Source organism: Dama dama, chromosome 19 (genome assembly GCF_033118175.1).
Source record: "Dama dama isolate Ldn47 chromosome 19, ASM3311817v1, whole genome shotgun sequence".
In the NCBI taxonomy this organism is placed as follows: domain Eukaryota; kingdom Metazoa; phylum Chordata; class Mammalia; order Artiodactyla; family Cervidae; genus Dama; species Dama dama.
In genome coordinates this window covers 7,106,565-7,132,709 of record NC_083699.1, presented here as the reverse complement: position 1 = coordinate 7,132,709, position 26,145 = coordinate 7,106,565, and the positions used below count along the sequence as shown (strand labels likewise).

General features: G+C 37.7%; 1 non-coding gene across 1 annotated transcript; it reads right to left on the bottom strand.

The window, feature by feature from the left end:
• Nucleotides 1–2,795: 2,795 nt before the first annotated feature.
• Nucleotides 2,796–2,897, bottom strand: LOC133074287 (U6 spliceosomal RNA). The gene has a single exon (XR_009697135.1). It is a non-coding gene; the product is annotated as a U6 spliceosomal RNA (small nuclear RNA).
• Nucleotides 2,898–26,145: the final 23,248 nt, after the last annotated feature.

The following is a 26,145-nucleotide window of genomic DNA, read 5'->3' as shown; positions in this document are numbered from 1 at the left end:
TCTAGTTTACAATCCCAGATGAGGTCCCGGCCAACAGCCAGCATCAACCCCAGACTTATGAGTTAAAGAGACTTCAGATGATTCCAGCCCCTAACCACTGAGTCACTCTAACCTTTCAGCCACCGAGCTGGCAGTGCACGAGCTCTGTCCAAACTTCAGATTCATGAGCAACATGAATAATTGTTGTTTTTGTCCAGTGACTTTGGGGTAGTTTGTTCCACAGCAATAGATAATCAGAGCACTACTCCAGATTCTTGATGGCTACAAAAATCTCTCTCGGCATAGCTTCCATTTGAGGATATTGGAATTTTGAGTGAGAAAAATTTTGCTCTATGTCTTTCAGGATACAGACTGAAAGAGGCTGTACATTTTTTTTTAGATTAACAAATTTCAGGTTTGGTTAATTGAAACCTTTTGTGAATTAACATATTTAAGATGGGCTTCCCAGATAGTGCTAATGGTAAAGAATCTGCCTGCCAATGCAGGAGACTCAAGAGATGAGGGTTTGATCCCTGGGTCATGAAGATCCCCTGGAGGAGAAAGTGACTACCCACTCCAGTATTCTCGCCAGGAAACTTCCATGGACAGAGAAGCCTGGAAGGCTACAGTCCAAGGGGTTGCAAAGAGTCAGACATCACTGAGTGACTGAACACACACATACATACTTAAGGTAAATTGAGTGCAAAAATATCTAAAATGCTTTTCTTGACCATTGAGCTGACCTGAAGAGAATCTAAGGATTTTTAAGAATACAGATTTTCAGCCATCCTATATAACCATCTTCCTCCTCCTTTCCCAGAGAGAAACCTTTCATTCACTCATCAGCTCCCTGCACACCCACCTTGGCCTTAGTGCCAACACTGTTTTAGACAGACTGCCGCTTTACCAACCTCCTGGTTTTCTTCAAATTCCATCACCGTTATTTCCTATCTTCCTTCACATCCCACCTCTAAAAAGGATGCTTGTCCTGCATGCACGTAGCTCTGTCTGCTCTGCTAGTTCCCAGTCAGTACTCATTTCTGACTGAATGCCAAAGTTGGTTAGGTGAAATCGTTTAATTTAGCAAAGATTGTTAATTATTAGGAAGACAAAGGTTTTACTAGAATCTTGACATTAGAATATCGAATATTTATCCTGGTTAATTATCTACTATCCACCTTTTCTGTGTTTACTTTTTTCTGTTTGTAGTTTTCTTGGACTTACTGAAATCAAAAATATTAAAATCAGGGCCTAATTAATGAAAGCAGATCAAACCATCAAGGTATATTTGTTATGACAAGTTCTAACCTCCTTTGTACACAACATTCTAAAAAAGTGAAAGGAAACCAGTAAACATTTCAGTTTTCAGCTAACTACTTATTGTCCTTGGAAGAAAAATTTGAACATGTGAGTCTATATTGAATTATTTTCATTCTTGCCATTTATCCTTTTAGCTTTAATTTTATTTAAAATTTATTTTATTGATTTACAATGCTGTTAGCTTCTGCTATACAGCAAAATGATTCAGTTATACATATATATGTATTCTTTTTCATGCTATTTTCAATTATGGTTTATTACACAATATTGAATATAGATCCGTGTGCTATACAGTAGAACCTTATTGTTTATCCATTCTGTATATAATAGTTTGCATCTGCTGATCCCAAACTCCCAGTTCATCTCTCTCCCACCCCCTAATCCCCTTGGCAACCACAGATCTGCTTCCTATATCGGTGAATCTGTTTCTGTTTCATAGATAAGTTCATTTGTGTCATATTTTAGATTCCACATATAGGTGATATCATATGGTATTTGCCTTTCTCTGACTTATTTCACTTAGTATCATAATCTCTAGATTCATCCATGTTGCTGCAAATGTTACTGTTTCATTCTTTTTTATAGCTGAGTAGTATTCCTCTGTGTATGTGTGTGTTACAATATATTAACTTATACACACACACACACACCCCACATCTTTATCCATTTATCTATCGATGGACATTTAGATTGTTTCCATGTCTTGTCTATTGTGAATAGTGCTGCTATGAACACAGGTGTGCATATATCATTTCAGATTATAGTTTTGTCCAGATCTATGCCCAGGAGTGGAATTGCAGAATCATATAGTAACTCTACTTTTAGGTTTTTGAGGAACATCCCTGCTATTTTCCATAGTGGCAGTGCCAATTTACATTCCTACTAACAGTGTGGGAGGGTTCCTTTTTCCCCACACCCTCTGTAACATTTGTTATTTGTAGACTAATTAATGATGGTCATTCTGAAATAATAACTCACTGTAGTTTTTGTGTTTCTCCAGTAATTAGTGATGATGAATATCTTTCACCTATTGGCCATCTGTATGTGTTCTTTGGAGAAATGTCTATTTAGGTCTTCTGCCCAGTTTTTGATTGGGGTGTCTTGTTGTTGTTGTTTGTTATTGAGTTATATGAATTGTTTGTATATTTTGGAAATTAAGCCCCTGTCAGTCACATCATTTGCAAATATTTTCTCCCAGTCTGTAGGTTCTCTTTTCATTTTATTTATGTTTTTCTTTGCTGTGCAAAAGGTTATAAGTTTAATTAGGTCCCATTTTCTTATTTTGCTTTTATTTCTGTTACCTTGGGAGACTGACCTAAGAAACCATTGGTATGATTTATGTCCAAAAATGTTTTGCCTATGTTCTCCTTTAAAAGTTTTATGGTGTCATATCTTATATTTAAGTTTTTAAGCCATTTCTGAGTTTGTTTTTGTCCATGGTGTGAGGCCCTGCTCTAACTACATTGATTTACATGTGTCCAACTTTCCCAACACCAAAAAACATGGAGCGCTTCACAAGTTTACGTGTCATCCTTGTGCAGGAGCCCGTCTTCTTGGTGTAGTTCCGGTTTTAGTGCAAGTGCCACTGAAGTGAGCATGGCATTTATTATTTTTCGATGTGTGTAACATTACTTAATTTAAAAGCATATCAATTTGTGTCAATTATATAAATAATTTACATGCTATCTTCTTTTCTAAAATTTTGTTTTCTCTTTTTAAAGAACTCCAAAAACATACTTTAGAAAATTCAAACAATAGAAAAGCATGATTTTAACAGAGAAAAGTCTTCTAATCCACTAACTCCCACCTCCCCCATGAAATATTTTCCAATTTGTTATTTTTATTCCTACCTTGTACCCAGGAAGACACCTGCCAAATTTGTTGTTCACTGTGGGAAAATTCATGAATCATTTTTTGCATCACCCCTTTAATATTTACCAGTAAAACAGACATTACAGATAGTTAGAATAAATCTGAAAAAGTTTATTTCAGAATTACATACTTTATAATCCATAAAATTAAGTGTCATCTCTGAAGGTGGAATTGAATCTTATCTCTTTTCTAATGTACAAGTCAACAGAATGATTTTTTTCAGATTTGTTTTGCAGTAAGCTTGAGAATGTTTTAAAATATAAATTATGTCTTCATATTCATCTTAAATTGTCTAAAGAATTTATTTCAAAGAAATGAGCACAGTCATTTTACATGATAAAATATGGCCTCAAAAATTTAAGCAAATCTTCACAATATGTAAATAAAAAGTAGAAATGGCAAGAACCCAAGCTTCATTACTCTCCCAAGACTGCACTGCTGAGCTGACAGCAATTAAGTAAAAGTTATCATTGGAGAACTCAGGTAACTGCAGTGTAAATAACATTGCCCCCATTCTGTCTGTCGTAATTAAGTGCTGCTTGCTATTCACAGGGTAAAACCTGCGCCCTATTGAACTGTTTTCCCAAAGAGATAAGAGGATCACCCAAATTCACATTTTGTCACAAATGACTTCTGTTGTAATTTAACTCATAAACTTATACTTCAGGGTTTCCTATAGGTAATATAAAAAATTAAATACTAGAATGACATTTTTATCACAACTAAAACTTGATGTGATTACTATAATCTTGTCAGCGCTTAGGGCATCTCTTCAAGGAACAGAGGCCTTATTCTTAGTTAAGAGTGTGTGCTGTCTTGCAGGGGAACACATGGACCATGGTGGATTGTACTTGTTCAGTTAGGTAAATTTTATCAAGTACCTGTTCTACGAAAGGCCCTGTTACAGGCACTGAGGATACAGCATGGGGCTAACTGGATCTAGCCTCAGCTCTCATGGAGCTTGTATCCCAATGAAGGGGAGAGAGTAGACACCCAAATCAACAAACATGATAAGCGTAGATAGTGTGGTAATTGTGGGGCTTCCCTGGTGCCTCAGATGCTAAAGGGTCTGCCTGTAATGAGGGAGACCTGGGTTCAATCCCTGGGTCGGGAAGGTCTCCTGGAAAAGGAAATGGCAACCCACTCCAGTATTCTTGCCTGGAAAATCCCATGGGTGGAGGAGCCTGGTAGGCTGCAGTCCATGGGGTCACAAAGAGTCGGTTATGGATATGAATAAATATGGATAGTCAGAAAATAGGGCGAGGACAAAAGGAAGGGAGGACTTGGATGTGGGTAGATTGGGGAAGACCTCTCTGAAAGAACAATGTTCTAAAGGAGAGTGAGCCCCAGCCCCAAAAGAGCAGCGGGGTACATGCAGGCAGACATAATCCAGAACTTATATTGGACACACAAATGTTCCACCATCACTACAGAGTCCACATCTTTACATTCGAATGCATTGTTTTCTCTCTGTTTTCCAGAAGCTAATTTTCTTTGCCAACTACCTCATTTTCTGTCAGCAAACTTTTAATTCACTTATAGAAGAACAGAAAGCATTGGTTGACATACGAATGGCAGCCAAGCTGCCCTGGTTTGCTGGTTATCTCAGGGTAAATCTGGCTACTGAGAATTAATTTTCCCTGGTAAAAAAGCATAAAGGAACTATAGAGAAAATGGTTGACAGGATAGACTTTCTGGCTACTGTTATAGAAGGAACTGATCAGACTGGGACTCAAGGGAAAGATAATCTAAATCAGAGACAGAATTAGGATACCAAAGAAGATTAACTGTATTATTAACAAATATAAGGCATGTTCGGATAATCTTAGACCCATATGTATTGGGTCTAAGTTGTCATATGTATTTCTAGTTATATTTACATGTATTATGTGAAATTCAGTTCATTTCAATTCAGTTGAACAGTCGTGTGTGACTCTTTGCGATGCCATGGACTGCAGCACACGAGGCTTCCCTGTTCATCACCAACTCCTGGAGCTTGCTCCATCTCATGTCCATTGAGTCAATGATGCCATCTAACCATCTCATCCTGTATCATCCCCTTCTCCAGTCTTCAAACTTTCCCAGCCTCAGGGGCTTTTTCCAATGAGTCAGTTCTTCGCATCAGGTGACCAAAGCATTGGAGCTTCAGGTTCAGTATCAGTCCTTCCAATGAATATTCAGGACTGATTTCCATTAGGATGGACTGGTTGGATCTCCTTGCAGTCCAAGGGACTCTCAAGAGTCTTCTCCAACACCACAGTTCAAAAGCATCAATTCTTCAGTGCTCAGCTTTCTTCACAGTCCAACTCTCACAACCATACGTGACCACTGGAAAAACCATAGCTTTGACTAGACAGACTTTTGTTGGCAAAGTAATGTCTCTGCTTTTTAATGCTGTCTGGGTTTGTCATAGCTTTACTTCCAAGGAGCAAGTGTCTTTTAATTTCATGGCTGAAGTCACCATCTGCAGTGATTTTGAAGCCCCCCAAAATAAAGTCTCTCACTGTTTCCATTGTTTCCCCATCTATTTGCCATGAAGTGATGTGACCGGATGCCGTGATCTTAGTTTTCTGAATGTTGACTTATAAGCCAGCATTTTCCTTCTCCTCTTTCACTTTCAGAAAGAGACTCTTCAGTTCTTCACTTTCTGACATAAGGGTTGTGTTATCTGCATATCTGAAGTTATTGATATTTTTCCCAGCAATCTTGGTTCCAGCTTATGGTTCACCCAGCCTGGCATTTTGCCTGATGTATTCTTCATAGAAGTTAAATAAGCAGGGTGACAATATACAGCCTTTACATACTCCTTTCCCGAATTGAAACCAGTCTGTTGTTCCATGTCCAGTCCTAACTGGTGTTTCTTGACCTGCATATGGATTTTCCAAGAGGCAGGTAAGGTGGTCTGGTAATCCCATCTCTTGAAGAATTTTCCACAGTTTGTTGGATCCACACAGTCAAAAGCTTTGGTGTAGTCAATAATGCAGAAGTAGACAATTTTCTGGAAATCTCTTGCTTTTTTGATGACCCAATGGATGCTTGCAATTTGATCTCTGGTTCCTCTGCCTTTTCTAAATCCAGCTTTAACATCTGGAATTTCTCAGTTCATGTACTGTTGAAGCCTGGCTTAGAGAATTTTGAGCATTACTTTGCTAGTGAGTGAGATGAGTGCAATTGTGTGGTAGTTTGAACATTCTTTGGCATTGCCTTTCTTTGGGATCAGAATGAAAACTGACCTTTTCTGGTCCTGTGACCACTGTTGAGTTTTCCAAATTTGCTGGCATACTGAGTGCAGCACTTTCACAGCATCATCTTTTAGGACTTGAAATAGCTCAACTGGAATTCTGTCACCTCCACTAGCTTTGTTTGTAGTGATGCTTCCTAAGGCCCACTTGACTTCCCATTCCAGTTTGTGTGGCTCTAGGTGAGTGATCACACCATCGTGGTTATCTGGGTCATGAAGATCTTTTTTGTACAGTTCTTCTGTGTATTCTCGCCACCTCTTCTTAATAACTTTTGCTTCTGTTAGGTCCCTTTTTTGTGCCCATTTTTGCATGAAATGTTCCCTTGGTATCTCTAATTTTCTTGAAGAGATCTTTAGTCTTTCTCATTCTATTGTTTTCCTCTATTTCTTTGCATCAATCCCTGAGGAAGGATTTCTTATCTCTTCTTGCTATTCTTTGGAAGTCTGTATTCAAATGGGTATATCTTTCGTTTTCTCCTTTGCCTTTGGTTTCTCTTATTTTCTCAGCTCTTTCTAAGGCCTCCTCAGACAACCATTTTGTCTTCTTTCGTTTGCTTTTCTTAGGGATGATCTTGATCACCACCTCCTGTGCAATGTCATGAACCTCCATCCATCATTCTTCAGGCACTCTGTCTATCATATCTAATCCCTTGAATATGCTTGTTACTTCCACTGTATAATTGTAAGGGATTTGATTTAGGTCATACCTGAATGGTCTAGTGGTTTTCCCTACTTTCTTCAATTTAAGTCTGAATTTGGCAATAAGGATTTCATGATCTGAGCCACAGTTAGCTCCCGGTCTTGTTTTGCTGACTGTGTAGAGCGTCTCCATCTTTGGCTGCAAAGAATGTTATCAATCTGATTTCAGTATTGACTATCTGGTGATGTCCATGTGTAGAGTCTTCTCTTGTGTTGTTGGAAGAGGGTGTTTGCTATTACCAGTGTGTTCTCTTTGCAAAACTCTGTTAACCTTTGAACTGCATTGTTTTATACTCCAAGGCCAAATTTGCCTGTTACTCTAGGTAGCTCTTGACTTCCTACCTTTGCATTCCAGTCCCCTATAATGATGAGGACATCTCTTTTGGGTGTTAGTTCTAGGAGGTCATGTAGGTCTTATAGAACCACTCAACTTCAGCTTCTTCAGCATTACTGGTTGGGGCATAGATTTGGATTACTGTGATATTGAATGGTTTGCCTTGGAAATGAACAGAGACCATTCTGTCATTTTTGAGATTGCATCCAAGTATGGCATTTTGGACTCTTTCGTTGACTGTGATGGCTACTCCACTTCTTCTAAGGTCTTGTCCAAGTAGTAGATATAATGGTCATCTGAGTTAAATCCACCCATTGCAGTGTATTTTAGCTCACTGATTCCTAAAATGTCAATGTTCACTCTTGCCATGTCATGCCTGACCACTTCCAATTAATTTGATTCATGGACCTGACATTCCAGGTTCCTATGCAATATTGTTCTTTACAGCATCGGACTTTACTTCCATCACCAGCCACATCCACAGCTGGGTGTTGTTTTTGCTTTAGCTGCATCTCTTCATTCCTTCTGGAGTTTTTTCTCCACTGATCTCCAGTAGCATATTGGGCACCTGCCAACCTAGGGAGTTCATCTTTCAGTTTCTTATTTTTTGCCTTTTCATACTGTTCATGGTATTCTCAAGGCAAGAATACTGACGTGGTTTGCCATGCCCTTCTTCATTGGACCATGTTTTGTCAGAAGAACTCTCCACCATGGCCTGTCCGTCTTGGTTGGCCTTACACGACATAGCTCATAGTTTCATTGAATTAGACGAGGCTATGGTCCATGTGATCAGTTTTATTATTTTTCTGTGATTTGGTTTTCATTCTGTCTGCCTTCTGATGGATAAGGATAAGGGGGTTATGGAAGCTCCCTGATGGGAGAAATTAGTGAAATTAGTAATTGTTAAATTAATATACAAAAGAAATTGTCCATTAAGGAATCTGTGTGCAATTTACAACAAACTGGAAAATTCTTAAAGAGATGGGAATTCCAGACCACCTTACCTGCCTCCTGAGAAATCTGTATGCAGGTCAAGAAGCAACAGTTAAAACTGTACATGGAACAATAGACTGGTTCCAAGGCAGGAAAGGAGTACATCAAGGCTGTGTATTATCACCCTGCTTATTTCACTTATATGCAGAATACATCAAGTGAAATGCTGGACTGGATGAAGCACCAGCTGGAATCAAAATTTCTGGGAGAAATATCAATAACCTCATATATACAGATGACACCACCCTTACAGCAGAGAGCAAAGAAGAACTAAAGAGCCTCTTGTTGAAAGTGAAATAGGAGAGGGAAGAAACTGGCTTAAAACTCAACATTCAGAAAACTAAGATCACGGCATCCAGTCCCATCACTTCATGGCAAATAGATTGGGAAACAATGGAAACAGTGAGAGATTTTATTTTGGGGGGGCTTCACAATCACTGCAGATGGTGACCTCAGCCATGAAATTAAAAGACACTTGCTCCTTGGAAGAAAAGCTATGACAAACCCAGACAGCATTAAAAAGCAGAGACATTACTTTGCCAACAAAAGTCTGTCTAGTTAAAGCTATGGTTTTTCCAGTGGTCATGTATGGATGTGAAATTGGACTGTAAAGAAAGCGGAGCACCGAAGAATTGATGCTTTTGAACCTGTGGTGTTGGAGAAGACTCTTGAGAGTCCCTTGGACTGCAAGGAGATCCAATCAGTCCATCCTAAAGGAGAGCAGTCCTGGGTGTCCATTGGAGGGACTGATGCTGAAGCTGAAGCTCCAATACTTTGGTCACCTGATGAGAAGAACTGACTCATTGGAAAAGCCCCTGATGCTGGGAAAGTTTGAAGGCAGGAGGAGAAGGGGACGACAGAGGATGAGTTGGTTGGATGGCATCACCGACTAGATGGACATGAGATTGGGCAAGCTCCAGGAGTAGGTGATGAACAAGGAACCCTGGTGTGCTGCAGTCCATGGCGTTGCAAAGAGTCTGAGATGACTGAGTGACTGAACTGAACTGAACTGATGCAGTTCATACGTGGTCTTAATTTAGGGTTTTGTTGTTTTTTTTTTTTGCCTTTTTAAAAATTTGTTCCTTTATTTCATAAAAAGTGTAAGTCATATCTTAAAGCTTGATGATAAAATATTTAATTTAAAAAATTTCAGATGGACTTGGTACTATTTTGAGTCCAGCATTCCGTAGATCCCAACATCTGTGTTGTTAAATTTGCCTAAGTTGTGAAATTCTGAAGTAATCTGTGTGATTTCTAAGGAATATAAAAAACCCATTCTTCATGAATCATACACCTAATGATTTTAATACCTGTTGTTAATTCTTGCCTGACCCAGGATTTTCATGTTTGTTAAGATGTTGTTTTTAACAAATTATTCCTTCTACATGTATTGTTTGCCCTTCTTTTCTTCTTCTTTTTTTACAAATAATATTTTTCATCACCTCTCCCTAGAATTACAAAACAGGATCATTTCTTCTAGGAAACCTTCCTGGACCATGCTGCTGCTGCTGCTGCTGCTAAGTCACTTCAGTCGTGTCCGACTCTGTGCGACCCCATAGACAGCAGCCCACCAGGCTCCCCCGTCCCTGGGATTCTCCAGGCAAGAACACTGGAGTGGGTTGCCATTTCCTTCTCCAATGCATGAGGTTGGGCTAAGTGTCTCATATCTGAGCTCTCTCAGCCCTTTGCACAAAGCCCTTTCCTAGTCCCTTATCAGAACATATCAAGATTGTAAGCTGTTCAAAGGCAGAGTATTATCATCCTGATACCTGGGAGGAGCCTTGTGCATGATAACTTGAAACAAACTACTTTCAGTCGGCTAGCAACTCGATGTCTATTTTTATGTCTAAAGAGAATGTGTGTTCACTCAGACTTCCTAGTGAGAAACAGGAGAATTCTTCTAAAACCAGTGAGTAGGGAAGGCTGATCTTAAGTATGGCTCAAATTTCAGAAGCCAGAAAGAAAAGATGAGTTTTACATTACACTACACACACACACACACACACACACACACACACTAATTTTTACATTACAATAGAACATCATAAGCAAAAGGAAAAGAAATGTTAAGACCCTGGGGAAAATATTTCCATCTCACACTCCAGACAAAAAATGAATTTGTCTAGTTTATGAAAGTCTTAGAAATTGAAAAGAGGAAGGTCAATGAATATAATAGAGAATAGGCAAAAGACACGCACAGTTCACAGAACATAAAATTCTAATGGCCCCCAATCTTATGAAAAGATCTTCAAAAAAGAGCACTTACCAATAAAATAACAAATATGAAATTCACACTGCAGTGTCATTTCTTACCTATCAGATTGGCAAAAACCCAGAAATCTGAGCACGTACTCTGTTGTCAAGTTGCTAGAGAAAGCTGCTTTCTTATGTATTTCCTGGTAGATATGAAAAATGGTACATGGTCTGTAGCAGGAAAAGTGGCTGTATTTACTAGATCTGAAGATGTATCTACCTTTGGCCCAATCATCTCACTTCTGGGAGTTTATTCAATAAATATACCTATACACGTGTGGAACCAGTTACATAAATTACAGCACATCCACCCAGTGGCCTATTATGTAGCCACAAGAAAGAATGATGAAGACCCCTAGTGACTGATACAGGATGATCTTCAGGATAAACTGCTAATGAAAGAGTACGGTATGAGTGTAAAGAGAATAAGAGGAAGGAAATGACTATATATATTCATATTTTCTTGTGTTAAAGAATAGTGGAAGAACAAATAAGAAGCTAGCAGAATCATTACCTAGAATGAGTAGAAGAAAGAATGAGAAAAAAAGGCAGGGATGGAGGCAAACTTCTCTTTTTGTACTTTATTGTTTTGATTTGTAAATTATTCATGTAAATACAACTATTAAAATTGTTTGTTAAAAAAACTCTTTTTTCAAAAAGAACAAGGCTGTAAATATTAGCTTTGTGTATGCACCTTATATTTATCTTTATTCAGATAAGATTACAGTTATATATGCAGAAATAAATGTCACAATATATGAGTGTGCAAAGAAGAGAGTTTGATATAGTGGATAAAACATAAAACATAATTTTAGAACCAGAGAGATCAAGATTTTCAGATTATAGCTCTATTATATAACTAGGGATTTGATCTTGGTTTCTTTCATTCTTTATTTTCTTCTTTAAAATGAGGCTAATAACTTCAGCCTTCTAAAGCTCTGATAAGGGTCAATTGGAAGAAGGGATATAAAAGTTTTAGTACTTCATGGAGCTCACCAGACACACAGCTAACAATGCAAAGTCTGTAATGTGTCCAAGCTGTCTGCTTTCTAGAAGCTCTCTTTCTTGCATACACTCACATAGTGTGACAATTCTGAATCAAGAATAATTCTCTTCTGGTTATCCTGACCACCCTTTGGAAATTTACCTCAGCTCTTACTTCCTCCATGAAGATTTCTTTTCTAGAGAGTCTGTTATAGTTATACTTAGTACTACAAACTTAATGTTTCATGTCTTATATGTTCATTTTTTGTCTCATAAGAATCCTAGATTTTTAAAATTCTTTCCTGAATTTTAAAACATTGCTTCCCTGGTGGCTCAGATGATACACAATCTGCTTGCAATGCAGGAGACCTGGGTGTGATCCCTGTATTGGGAAGATTCCCTGGGTTAGGAAATGTTAACCCACTCCAATATTTTTTCCTGGAGAATTCCATAGACAAAGGAACCTGCCGGACTACAGTCTATGGGTTGCAAGGAGTCCGACACAACTGACTGACTAACACACATAGCACATAATAAATGCTCAATAAAATTTTTTGGATCTGTTTTTGTTTCTATTTGTGACAGAAAGCCTGGATATTAAGTAGCAAAGCCTAACCTAAGTCTTGAGTACCAGTTGTTTTCGTTTTTGATTTGTACAACCTTTAATTGACTTCCTAGGTAACTCAGTGGTAAAGAATCCACCTGCCAAGCAGAAGATCCAGGAGACACAGGTTCAATCCTTGTGTCAGGAAGATCTCCTGGAGGAGGAAATGGCAACCCACTCCAGTATTCTTGCCTGGAAAAATTCCATGGGCAGAGGAACCTGGCAGGCTACAGTCCATGTGGTCGCAAAGAGTCAAACTCAACTGAGTGCCTGAGCACGCACAACCTTTAATTAATGCCCTTTTGCAATCTGCTATATGTATTTCTCTATAAATCTAATATTTGCTGTCGTTAAGATTATTTTTAATGAAAAAGTGGTGTGCTCTGGAATAAAACAAGATAATAATAATAAAGTAATAACAATAATAAGAATAAGAAATGCATATGTTTAGGGGATTCCCTGACAGTTCAGGGGTTAGAACTCTGCTTTCACCATGCAGGTAGCAGGTTTAATTCCAGGTTGGGTAACTAAGATCCTGCAAGACACATGGTGTGGCCAAAAGTTTTAAGAAAAAGGGAATGAAAATGCTTATATTCGGAGCACAATATCATTTAAATATTTTCCATTCTGGTGTTTTATAATATTATTATGTCAGGTTATATCACTGTCAAAATTGGCATTTAGTTATAAATATGGCGACCCACTCCAATGTTCTTTCCCAGAGAATCCCAAGGACAGAAGGAGACTGGCAGGCTACAGTCAATAGGGTCACAAAGAGTAGGACATGACTGAAGAAGCCACAGCGTGCACACACACACACACACACACACACACACACACACACAGCCATCTTTCATAATTTTTCACTTGGCCACTCTTTCTTAAGAAATTATTTTTGCTAGTATTATTTTTCAATAAACTATTTTTTACAGTAGTTTTAGGTTCACAGGAAAAATGGAGTGGATAAACAGACTTCCCACATACCCCCTACCCCAACACAATGTACATAGACTTCCCTATTACAAACACCCGCCCCATCCCCTCAGAATTGTTCATTTGTTATGACTGATGGACCTACATCAGCATGTTGTAGGCATTCAAAGACTACAGTTCACATTAGGATTCACTCTTGGTTTTGTACATTTTGTGAATTTGGACAAATCTATAATGACATGTATCTATCTTTATAGTACAATATAGATTATTTTTACTGACCTAAAAATTCTCTGTGCTCCTGTTATCCATTCTTCTCTCTGTCCTAATCCCTAAAAATCTCTGATCTTCTTATTGTCTCCATGGTTTTGCCTTTTGTAGAATGTCATATGGTTGGAATCACATGCTGTGTAGACTTTTAAGATTGACTTCTTCCCCTTAGTAACGTGCATTTAAGCCATTCATGTCTTTTCATGGCTTGATAGCTCATTTCTTCTTAACACTGAATAATATTTCATTGTCCGAGTGGATCACAGTTTATTTACCCATTCAGTTTCTGAAGAACATTTTGGTTGCTTCCAAGCTTTGGCAATTATGCATAAAACTGCTGTAGATATCTGCATGCAGGTTTTTGCATGGACATTTGGGTTGTATCAAGTTATTAAGAGTGTGTTTAATTTGTAAGAAACCACCGAACTGCCTTCAGAGTAGCTTTATCATTTTGCATTTTGTTGTTTTTTCATTCTCTTAACACTTTCTTTCATAGAGCAGAAATATTTAATTTTAATGAAGTCCACCTTCTTTTTTTCATGGATTGTGCTTTTGGTGTTCTATCAAAAAAGTCATTGCCAAATGCAATATCATCTAGATTTTCTCCTAATTTTATAGTTTTGCATTTCCCTGGTGGCTCAATGGTCAGGAATCCATCTGCCAATGCAGGAGATGAAGGAGATGTGGGTTTGATCCCTGGGTTGGGAAGATTCCTGGAGAAGGAAATGGCAACCAGCTTCAGTGTTCTTGCCTGGAAAATACCATGGACAGAGGAGCCTGGCCGACTACAGTCCATGGCATCACAAAAGAGCTGGACATGACTTAGTGACTAAGCAACAACATTTTACGTTAAATTCGTGATCTACTTTGAGTAAATTTTGTGAAGGGTGTTATGCCTGTGTGTAGATTCTCTTTTCTTTTTTTCTTTTCCTACATGCAGATATCTAGCGATTCCAGCATTATTTGTTGAAAGCCCTGTCTTTGCTTCATTGCCTTGCCTTTGCTTCTTTGTCAAAGATCAGTTGAGTAGGGGTCTATTTCTAGACTATCTGTTTTGTTCCATTGCTTAATTTATCTATTTACATTGATTTGCCAGTACCACACTCTCCTGATAGCTGCATTTGATTACCTTTTAGCATGCCTTTATTATGTTTTAGCATTTGTCATTCTAATTTATATGAAGAAATATTAATACTTAGCCATCCTGATAAAAATAGCATATTACCAAGACTAAGTCAGAGGGGTGACTACTTCTATGTAGTTTTCAGTCTCATTGTTCCATATTTCCTGATTGATATTTCAATGCTATTATAACATTTTTCTTCTCTTCTTGGTAATGTTGAGGTTTTGTTATTATTTCCTTTTTGAAAAAAATCTTTATTTATTTGATTTACTTGACTGCTAAACTATGTCTTAGTTGCAGCATGTGAAGTCTTTATTCTGTCATGGGGAACCTTTCACTGAGGCACACACACTCTAGTTGTGCGTAGGCTCACTAGTTGTAGCACACGGGCTTACTTGCTCCATGGCAGGTGGGTTCTTAGTTCCTTGACCAAGGATTAAACCTGCGCCCCCTGTGCTGCAAAGCAGATTCTTAACCACTGGACCACCAGGAAATCCCATTTTGGTTGTTTCTGATAGTGTAAAATTATAGTTTAATTGAAAAAAACACCTACAAAACAATTTAAAATATAAAATTAATACCAGCTAGTATAAAACTATTTATTTTTCTTTGATTGATGGAACCCAATTAATTTCATTTCAGGGTGAAGATTGACAAAGGACCATGGGCTTAAAGTCACACCTCAAAACTCCTTTATTTTTTCTTTTTAATAACATACTTTCATACTGCAGATGTCCAAATATCTTGTTTTTCAACAAGGAGAACTGACAATATCTGGTTTGTCTTTTATATTCGAAGCTAGTTTTTTTTTTTTTTAATGAAATAACTTCCAGATAATTTAGTCTGTTAATAAACATATTTAGTAAGTATTTACCATATTCAGGATTCTGTACTAAACTTTGCCCTAAATAATTTTGATTATATTTCATAGCAACATAATACCTAATGAGATAGGTGCTATTATTATCTCCATTTTAGAGATGAGGCATTTAATGTGCAGAGAGGTTAGAAAGCTTGTTAGAAAAAGGTTAGAAAGACTTCTTACATTTATACATTGGTGGTGCAGTGATGAGCATAGCTGCCTTCCAGGCTCTCTTGCATTTATCAACTGATGGAGCAGGCCTAGTCAGACTGGCTCTGGGACCTGTAATCCACTCACCTAACAACCGTGACTATGAAGAAGTTGCACATATTTTGTCTCCATTAGACACTATGGTATCTTTAGCTTATGAACTTTCTTATTTCTGAATTTGGTACTTTACAGTGTTCATTTTTCTGTGAGCCAAAGTAGAAAGTATAGTCAATTCAAAGCTAAATCACTGGGACCAGTTAGGTAACTGCAGATATAGTATTTTGGGCCTCTCCAATGGCTCAGGAGTGGAGAATCTACCTACAATATAGGAGATACTGGAGACGCGAGTTCTGTCACTGGGTCAGGAAGATCCCTCGGAGGAGGAAATGATTACCTAGTCCAGTAGTCTTTCCTGGACAATCCAATGGACAGAGGAGCCTAGTGGGCTACAGTCCAGGAGGTGGCAGAGTCAGACATAACTAAGCAGGCATGCATGCACATATAGTATTTTGATTAAAATTATTTTTTGCACATGGTATAGTTACCATAATAACAGTGAAACAATTATATTTCACTTAAATTATTAAATTATTCCCTATTGAATGAATTAATATTCCTTCCAGTTATAAAATTACTGTTTTCTTTTTTCAAACAGATTTTATGCAAAGAATTGATAAAAGTAAAATGAGAAAGATTTCTACGTAGAATTTGAATATAAACTTTGGCATGAACTGATTTTACTGAAGTAAAATGGAATCTGTTCCTTTTCTTTCCCCCATGTCAAATAATATTTCTAGGAGCAATTTGAATATAAATATTGCTTAATGTGTATATATCGTGAAATTTTCAGGAATTTGGAACTAAAAATTCTAAGTTTAAATAATTGTTCTATTAACATATTCTATAAAAGAAGTTTGGGTAGAGAATAAAAAAATAAGCAATCATGACCTTTGTTGATAGTTAATCTTCCAGAAATAATTCTTATATTAATAAATTAATGAATTGCAAGTTATGCTAGACTTTATATACATTATATCTGCTCTACTCTAGACATATTTCAGTGTGGGAGATATTATGGTTTTCAAGACAGGTAACGTCTCTGCTTTCATGGAACTTATTTTCTATTTGAAGTATGAGTATGGGGGTATCTGGTATTTATTAATAAACACTTATATAAATGTTATGGACTGAATTGTGTTCCTCTAAAATTCATATGTTAAAGTATTAACCCCCAGTAACTCAGCATGTGACTTTATTTGGAAATAGAGTTTTTAAGGGTATGATTAAGTTAAAGTGAAGTCACAAGTTTCGGCCCTAACCCAATCTGACTGATATCCTTACAAGAAGGAAAGAGTGGGACACAGGTGGATACAGAAGGAAAAACATGTGAGAATGTAGCCGTATACAAACCACGGGGAGAGGCCTCAGAAGAAACTAATCCTACTCATACCTTTGCCTCCGACTTCTGGCCTGCAAAGCTGTGAGGAGACAACTTATTGTTTAAACTGTTCAGTCTGTGGTACTTTGTTAAGGCAGTCCTAGCAATCTAACATACTACTCAAGGACTGTAGGATCAAATGGAATCTGATAGGCTAGAGAGTGATGGAGGCGTTATCTTAGATTGGATACCCAGAGACTGTTTCTCTAAGGAGGAGATATTTAAACCAAGATCCCAGTAATAGGAAGGAGTCAGTCATATGGTGCTCAGAGAGGAGAGCATCCAGCAAAGGGGATAAACAGAGCAAAGTTTCTATGGGTCAAAGAACCATAAGAAAGCAGACATGGATTAGATCTAATAGAAAATGATAAAAATGAGGTTGGATTCTGAAGCCAACCTCAGATGATGTAAGACTTAGATAGCAGGAAGAGGACTTTGGTTTGATTTTAAGTGCTATGGACGGTCATGGGAGAGTGTGACTCATAGAAGTGATATGATTGGATACTCATTTTAAAAAAGATAATGCTGGTTGCAGGACTTTGCTGGTGGCCAAGTACTAATAATTATGACTCTGTGTGCTTCTGTGCTCCCAATGCAGGGGATTATAATCCCTGATCAAGGAACTGGATCCCTCATGCCGCAGCGAATATCCCTGGTGCCTTAACTAAGATCCAGTGCTGCCAAATAAATAAATAAATGTTAAATAAAAGATAACATTGGTTGCTAGGTGAAGGATGGATTTAGGGGTCAAGAGCAAATGAAAGGAAGCCAGTTAGATGGCTACCCTGGTTGTCTAGCAAGAGATTGGGTAGTTTGTGCTGGTTTGTTGGTTGTTGTACAGATGGACAGGACTAGTTAGGTCTGCTGTGTGTTTCTAGTCAGAGGCCACAGTTCTTACTGCCAGCCTGTAATTGTGAGTGGAAGAGAAGGATCAATAAGTTTTGGGTTAAGTAACTTGGTGGTGAGCTTGGGAAGGATCAAGACAGAGTACATTTGGAAGGAAAATCAAGAATTCTACTTTGGCTGTGTTATTTTTTGGAGATCTCAATTTGGCACCTGGAAATATGGGTCTGAGCTTCCTGAGTGTGTCAGGGTTGGTCATACAAAGTTGGAAGTCACTGGTATAGATATGGTCTTTATAACCCAGAGACTGAGAGTGCTCACCCAGAAAGAGTGCACAGTAGAGAAGAAAAAAATGCCATTTCTCAGCAAGACGTAGTCATCTAGAATCGTCTCTGTGGACAGAACTCAGGGTAGGCTGTAACATATTTTTCAAGATAGATGGTGCATTTAGGGCTTCTGTGCACAACACGTCTGACCTAGGTAGAAGGACAACATCTCCTTCGGAATCTACTTCCAGATCCTCACTGAGATGTAGCAAAACACCCATTTAAAAAATCAACTTATTTCTTCGTATATATTTTTATTCCAAATTGTCTCAGTACACTCAGAACTCCCTTCTTAATGCTTTTCTGCTGCCTATTGTGTCCATCCCTCACCTGAAATTTCAAGAGATCTTTAAGGAAAATGGAAGTCAGACCCAGTAAGTTAAAAGTACATCCTGCCTCATTTTAATATTATCCATCCCAGTCCTGTTTTCTCCATTTTGGAGGAGGATAAACAGGGGCTGAAACAAAATTTGGAGTTAGTTATAATGACCCATTGAATTGAAGACAGAAAATAATGGTCTATGACTCACATTAGCCCTCTGAAGTTGTCAGAAAATCAAATGAAATTCCAAATACAGTTTTGACACTAGAAGTGACTTAAGCAAAAGGTATTCTTATGACTACAAATTCAACAACTTCATTTGTTCACTTATTCATTCACTCATTCGACATTTATTAAGAACCAGATATGTTTTAGATACACTTGTGCCACCCAAGGTGATATGGGAACATGAGAAAGCCTCAGTCAGTCACATGCTTCTGTCTGAAGCAAATGAAGCTGGTGGCTTCCTGTTGAGATGGCTGCTGCAAAAAGTTATTTTGCGTGTTCTTTATAATTCTCTGTTACTATCCTAACTTTTATTCAGTTCCCAAATCTTTGTCTCCAACTTACCATTGACTGCATGAACTTTTGCTAAACTTCTTATAAAAATATTTTCTGCTTAAGAGACCAAACAAGTGTTCTGGTTGCTATAGGTTTCATAACTGGAAAACTTCAAAGGATTATATCAGACACTCAAAGACTAAATCTATATGTGTTTCAAATGGTTACCATCTACCTCTCACATGCATTGTAGAATGGATAGTTTTCTGCATGAAACCCTTTAGTGACTCAAGAATAGGGGGAAGACAAGCTCTGCTTAATGTCCAATTATTTCTTGAAAGTGAAAGTTGCTCAGTCATATCTGACTCTCTGCGACCCTGTGAACATAGTTCATGGAATTCTCCAGGCCAGTCTAGTGGAGCGGGTAGCTTTTCCCTTCTCCAGGGGATCTTCCCAACCCAGGGGCTGAACCCAGGTCTCCTACATTACAGGAAAATTCTTTACCAGCTGAGCCACAAGGGAAGCCCTTGTGAAAGGGAATTATTTCTTAGGGTAGCTCTATTTTACTGTATCTTAAAACAGCAAATGATTTCTTGCTATCCATCTTGCCGAAGTTGAAGAATGGAAATTTGGGCTGAGGGATGGGGATAAGTAGAACTAATTGCTAGGTTAAGCAAAATAAATTAGATGCAGTGTCTAAACACTCTTGTAGAAACTCTCCCTGGAACCTTGGGGTTACAGAGCTAAGTGCCAAAGAGAATAAAACATTGAATTAGTCCAATCATTTCCAATTTGATGACCAAGAAATGAAAACACTTGGGGGAGTCTACTCACAAGCTTAGGATATTTCTAGTTCTCTTTCTCTGTCAGATCTTCAGGGTAGACTTTGGGCTTTAAAAGCCAGAAGTGATAGCAAGTCATCTAAACTGTGCAGAAATGGAAGCATGACGAAGCGTGAGCACCCGGTTTTCTTGTTAGCCTTCTGGGTGGAAAAGATAAAGAAAACCAGTAAAAAGATGACAGTATCTTTTTTCCGGCAGCCCTGGGCACCTTAGTTCTTTACTTTTAAGAGAAATGCTACCAGAAGGCATTTATTTAAGAGGGAGAAGAAATGTTCTTTGTAACTTTCACTGGAAGTTACAAATAAACTTGACCTGCATGTTAGAAATGTCTCACAATTGTACACATTTAAACCCATAAAAGCCATATATTTATGTATCATTTCTTATATCTACAGTCAAATCTAAAATATAAGGCAACTTTCCAAGGCTTCAGTAAAGTGAATATTATCTCCATAGGTAGACATTTATAGAAAGCGGGACGTCTCTCGTGGTCCAGTGGTTAAGCCTCTGCACTTCCAATGCAGGGGTCTGTGGGTTTGATCTCTGGTTGGTGAGTTAAGACTCCACATGCCTTGTGGCCAATAAAATAAAATAAAAGGAATTCGTGAGCATATATTAAAAAAGGGAAAATTATAGAAAGAATGATTTGGTAAAATTACATAGTATCCTTACTGGACTGCCACTATTTGTCTGTTACTAATAAAAATAAATGAAAAAAAACCATCAAAAAAAACCAAAAAAAAGTATTAAACAAAAAAATTAAATTGTTTTTTAAGGGAGAAATGATTTAAAAAATTATTAACTGAAATTTTAAAATGGATTTGTACATTATTGTATTGAATTATGTATATATCAATTAAATAATCAATGGACTCTAAGTACTTCACACTGTGATAATTCTGGATTTACCAACAGAAGGATATATGGAGTGCTGAATTTTAAAGAAAGCTTAGAGAAGAAATGCTACCAAATTTTGGAATAATAGTAAATAATATCAGCTAGTTTTTTTTTTAATATCAGCTAGTTTTTATTGAATATTTAATATTAATTAGTTGGGAAGATCCCCTAGAGGAAGGCATGGCGACCCACTCCAGTATTCTTGCCTGGTGAATTCCGTGGACAGAGGAGCCTGATGGGCTACAGTCCATGGGGTCGCAAAGAGTAGGACACCCTTGAGCCACAAACATATTTAATCCCTAAAACCATGTAGGAGACTGGGACTATGATTCCCGTTATGTAGTCGAGATAACCAAATTCCAGAGAAACTCGTAAATTGTCTAAATTTTCCAAAGTTAGGCAGCTTGTACGTAGATGAGTGGAGCATAGGAACCTGAGTGGCTTAACCCCGTCACCTCTCCTCTTGGTCATTACCGCCTTTACCAGATAAAGCATATCAATAAAGGCGCATTCTATTTACTAGGCAAAAGGGGTGGATTTTAATGAACCATTTTGTATTTAAGACAATATAACCTGAAAAGTTTATAAATAATTTGTGCACCTCCATGTCCTACTGTAGTGAAAACAATCTCATGCTCTTGCCTCAGAAGGCTTAGATTTCATTCTTCATCCTGCCACTTGTTGTGGGTAGCTGAGGGCAAGTAAGACTGATTCACCAGCTGCTGGTGTATAAAACAGATGTAGTTCATCATCTGTGTTTCCTATAATATATGAAAAAATATTTTTAAAGTGTAAAATACTAGATTATGATTTTAAAATTAATATTTAATTTTTATGAAGAAACACAGGCCCCAAGAAAGATGATGTGAAAGAGACTATGACTGAATAAAGAAACATATTCTTAAAACTATTTGTTTTCAAAGATTGCAACTTTCCTTTTGTACTGTCAGTAAGATTTACAAGCGTTATTTACAGTAGAAATGACATTCATTGAACCATCTGTTATCTGTGCCCGGAAGCCAGCCAAAAAAAGACTGCCCGGGAGAGTACCGGTGCTTACAGTCTGGTCAGTGATACCTTTTGAGAATGGTTGCTGAGTTGCATTGTTCAGGTTACCCCTGTGTCAAGAGAATGAACTGCCAGTTTCATTTTAACTTTAGGTATTTGACAAAGGGATGGGGGTAATGGAGGTAAAGACAGAAGAAAAGATAAGAAAGATGAGAATTGATTTTATAGAAATCAGGAGTAGAGAGCCTAGGAAAAGGACTGATGAACCAGATTGAAAAAAGCTCCATGTTGCTCAGAAATAGAGAAAGGGGCAGATCAGGATGACACGTAGACAAACAGGGTAAGGTGAAGCTAACATATAAATTTGAAAACTGAAATTGAAATTGCATGATTAGCAAAGAGCCTGGAAGTATTGTTACATCATAAATAATATGAATGATGATTCATCTCTCAGAGCCTTCCCATAAAACCTAGTAGTTATGGTATGCACAGGAAGTGTCAGCTTTAAGGTTTGAGAGATTTGAGGGGATGAAATATCATGACTCAATAACTTGTTGGCATTATAAATCCCTTAAGATACATTTTCTGCATGAGAAGAACTGACAGCCTGTTTCTCTCTTCCACTTTATCCTAAAATACACTTTATCTCAGCTTCAAAAAGTGTATGAGACATATATACACATATATATACACACTTACATACATGCATATACACACATGTTCATCTAAGATTTCAGAGTTCATTGAGGTTATGTACTTATCTAGGATTATATTTTTTTAAATAATGGAGAATGCAAGTTCTGTGGTGTAGAAACAGATTGCCTTGTTCACTGATATATGCCCAATGCCAAGCAAATAATCTTGTAAATAAAAGATGCCCTATAGATATTGGCTGAATGAGTGAATGTCATTCATCCTTGGTTTCATAGCAAATCATCTAATTTTCTAAGATGATCATCAAAATTCCAATTTCATCATGGAAGGCCTAACTTTCAACTTCTCTGGGAATAATGAAAAATAAACATTTACTATATTAAGAGGAAAATATTAATAATACTCTTTACTCATATAAGTAGGGTATAGTTTTATTATAATCTATTTGATAGAATGTCAGAGCATTCCACTATTGAGAAAATGTTTATATCTATTCAGAATATATAGGGGTTGTTGTGTTCACTTTCAAACAAATTCTCTGTGAACAAAAAGATTACTGAAAACCACTGCCTTTTACAAACTGACAGTATGGAAATCTTAGTTAAATAAAGATTTAAAATAAAACCAACTTTTAGAAACTAATATTAAAATGTCATTGATGTCAGTTTAACACTGGCAGAAGATATTAAAAGCTTCTCAAAACTGACATTTTTAATCAAAGTAATATTTTTAATAATAGTTCCTCTGTGATCATGGTGATCACTTGTGTTATTAAAAATCTATTTTTTTAATACCCATACAGTGGTACAGCTCTAAATGTGGGTGGCGTAGGCAGCACACAGACGGTGTGAACTGAAGGTCACCTAAAGGGCTGTGTCCCCAAAATCCATCCATACTGTCAGTAACATGATGTCAAGTTTGTAGAGAATTCATTAATATTACTTGAATATATTATTGTTAGTCTTATCTCCATCACAATCAAATAGGTTAAGTATATAGCAACAGATGCTTGAACAATTTAAGTAACTTGCTTAAGTTGTTCAATCGCTTGTCTGACTCTTTGCAGACAAGCTTCAAGCTTCAAAGTCTTGTCCGACTCTTTGCGACCCCTGGACTGCAGCATGCTAGACTCCCCCATCCTTCCGTATCTCCCAGTTTGCTCAAATTTATGTCCATTGAGTCGGTGATGCCATCCAACTATCTCATCCTCTGCCGCTCCCTTCTTCTCCTGCCCTCAATCTTTCCCAGCATCAGGTCTTTTCCAATGAGTTGGCTCTTCAAATAGGTGGCCAAATTATTAGAGCTTCAGCATCAGTCCTTCCAGTGAATATTCACAGTTGACTTGCTCAAGGTCATATAGCAAATACATAATGGCCCTGGGGCCCGAGCCTAAGCCTTCTTACTCATAATCTAATATTCCTTTCCCCGTGACATGGTCACTCTTGGCACCTAAACATTCTGTATTAGGGACACAGCAGTGTTTCAAGAAGATCGATCCTTGTTAAAGTTTAAGCTTACTTGAGAGATGTGTAATGAAATAAACCAAAAGAGAAGCATTAACCGTTAGAAAGAAAAATCTTAAGGCTAATGGGATAAGATGCAAAATAGGTCAATTTTGAAAAAGTAGGGCTTTTTTTTGTTTTTTTTTCAAATTGGAAAGTTTACAAATAGAGCACTGCTGTGGTTGGAGAAATCCAGACCAGCCAGCTAACACTGCCACATAGGTCTAGAAAGCAGAAAACCACTGGCGACTGTCACTGGGAGCTGAAAGAACTGGAATAGGAATAAGATTTGAGGAAGGATTGGGTCTGGCTGGGGCTGGAGAGAAACGAAATACATACTTGCTTTTGTTTTTTTAAACTTTTTATTTTGTATTGGATTATACATCCAGGCAGCCACATAATGTTGAGCAGAGTTACCTATGCTATACAGTAGGACCTTGTTGGTTATCCAGTTTAAATATAGTGATGTGTACATGACCATCCCAAACTCCCTAACTATCCTTTACCCACAACCTTTGCCCCTGGTAATCACAGTTTGTTCTCTAAGTCAACACATGCTTGTTTTTGATAAAAAATAAACTCACATGTATTTTTATCAAGACAAGTGATTGGCTTTGAGAGAGATACCTTCTCTATAGGCAGTAAAAAAAAGTTTTCTAAAGTTCTAATTTTCAGGTGTCATACATTTTTTAAACTTATGTTATTATTATTTGCTAGATAGTTGGACACTTCCACCAAAATCATGCATTAGGAATGAAAAGGGAAGAGCACCATACCTCCATGCCCTCTGTTCTTCAGGACACACACAGGTCTGGACATGAACGGTGTATTTATTTATACCTCAGGAAAAACCCACACCTGCACTGTTTTCATGCCTGAGGTCTTCAAATGCCCACTGAGGGCTCCACAGTGGAGCCTTATATTCATGGATCTGGACATAGTAGAAAGTGTTGTAGTCCATGCCCAGGGGTGCCTGAAAAAGGGATTTGAGACTCAAAGTTGACACAGGAAGCCTTCAGACCCACTCACCTCAAGCAACCAAGTACTTGTTCAGAAAAGTCAAATAAAGAGCTAAAATTGAGTGCTTTCTACATAGTCATTTTACCTTCATTTTATGGCTTGATATCAAAACCTTTTTCCATTAAGAAGCTAGCAGTTGATAAAAAGCCCAGATTAGGTTTTGTCAAAAGAAAATCTAAGGTAATGTCAAGCTTTCTTGGTTTTCTTGTGTTCTTTTCAGGAAACTCTCTTGAGACAGAAAGTATAAGGCAGTGAATAAACTACTTAGTGAGGGGAGGCTAAAGTTGTTAAATGAAATGACTTTTATATATGGAAAGTGTTTTGAAGGCTTGCCTGATTTAAAAAAAAAAAAAGACAGTGTTTGTGTCTTAATTTTAGCTGTGGATTTTTATTTCTCTTTAAAATCAATTTTCAGTTTAGCTCACCAAATTTCCAGCAGTAACTTGGCATTTTCTAAGATACTAAGACTAATTTATTTGAAGACAGAGACTTTATTTGATTTTTTCAAAGTTTGAACCTTTTTTGCCCCACATATTTTCTGGAGCAACAGCTGCTGCTGCCGCTGCTAAGTCGCTTCCGTCGTGTCCGACTCTGGGCGACCCCTTAGACGGCAGCCCACCAGGCTCCCCCGCCCCTGGGGTTCTCCAGGCAAGAGCACTGGAGTGGGTTGCCATTTCCTTCTCCAATGCATGAAAGTGAAAAGTGAAAGAGAAGTCGCTCAGTTGTGTCTGACTCTTAGCGGTCCCATGGACTGCAGCCTACCAGGCTCCTCCGTCCATGGGATTTTCCAGACAAGAGTACTGGAGTGGGGTGCCATTGCCTTCTCCTCTAGAGCAACTAATAGAAGGTAAATGTAGTTAATGAGGAAGCGTATAGGATGGGGAACTGTCTGGAACCTGAAATTAATATTCATTTAACAAATATTTATTGAGCAGCTGCAGTATTTCAGACTGTTCTAAGAGGTAAGGATACATTAGTGGAAAAAAAAAAAAAAATCAAAGCAGAAATCTCCACCCTTGTGGGTCTTGCTTTCTTGCTGAGGGAGAGACAGAGAGTCAAGGAATGAATAAGTAAATTACACGGAATGCTAAAAGGTAGTAAATGCTATGGAGAAA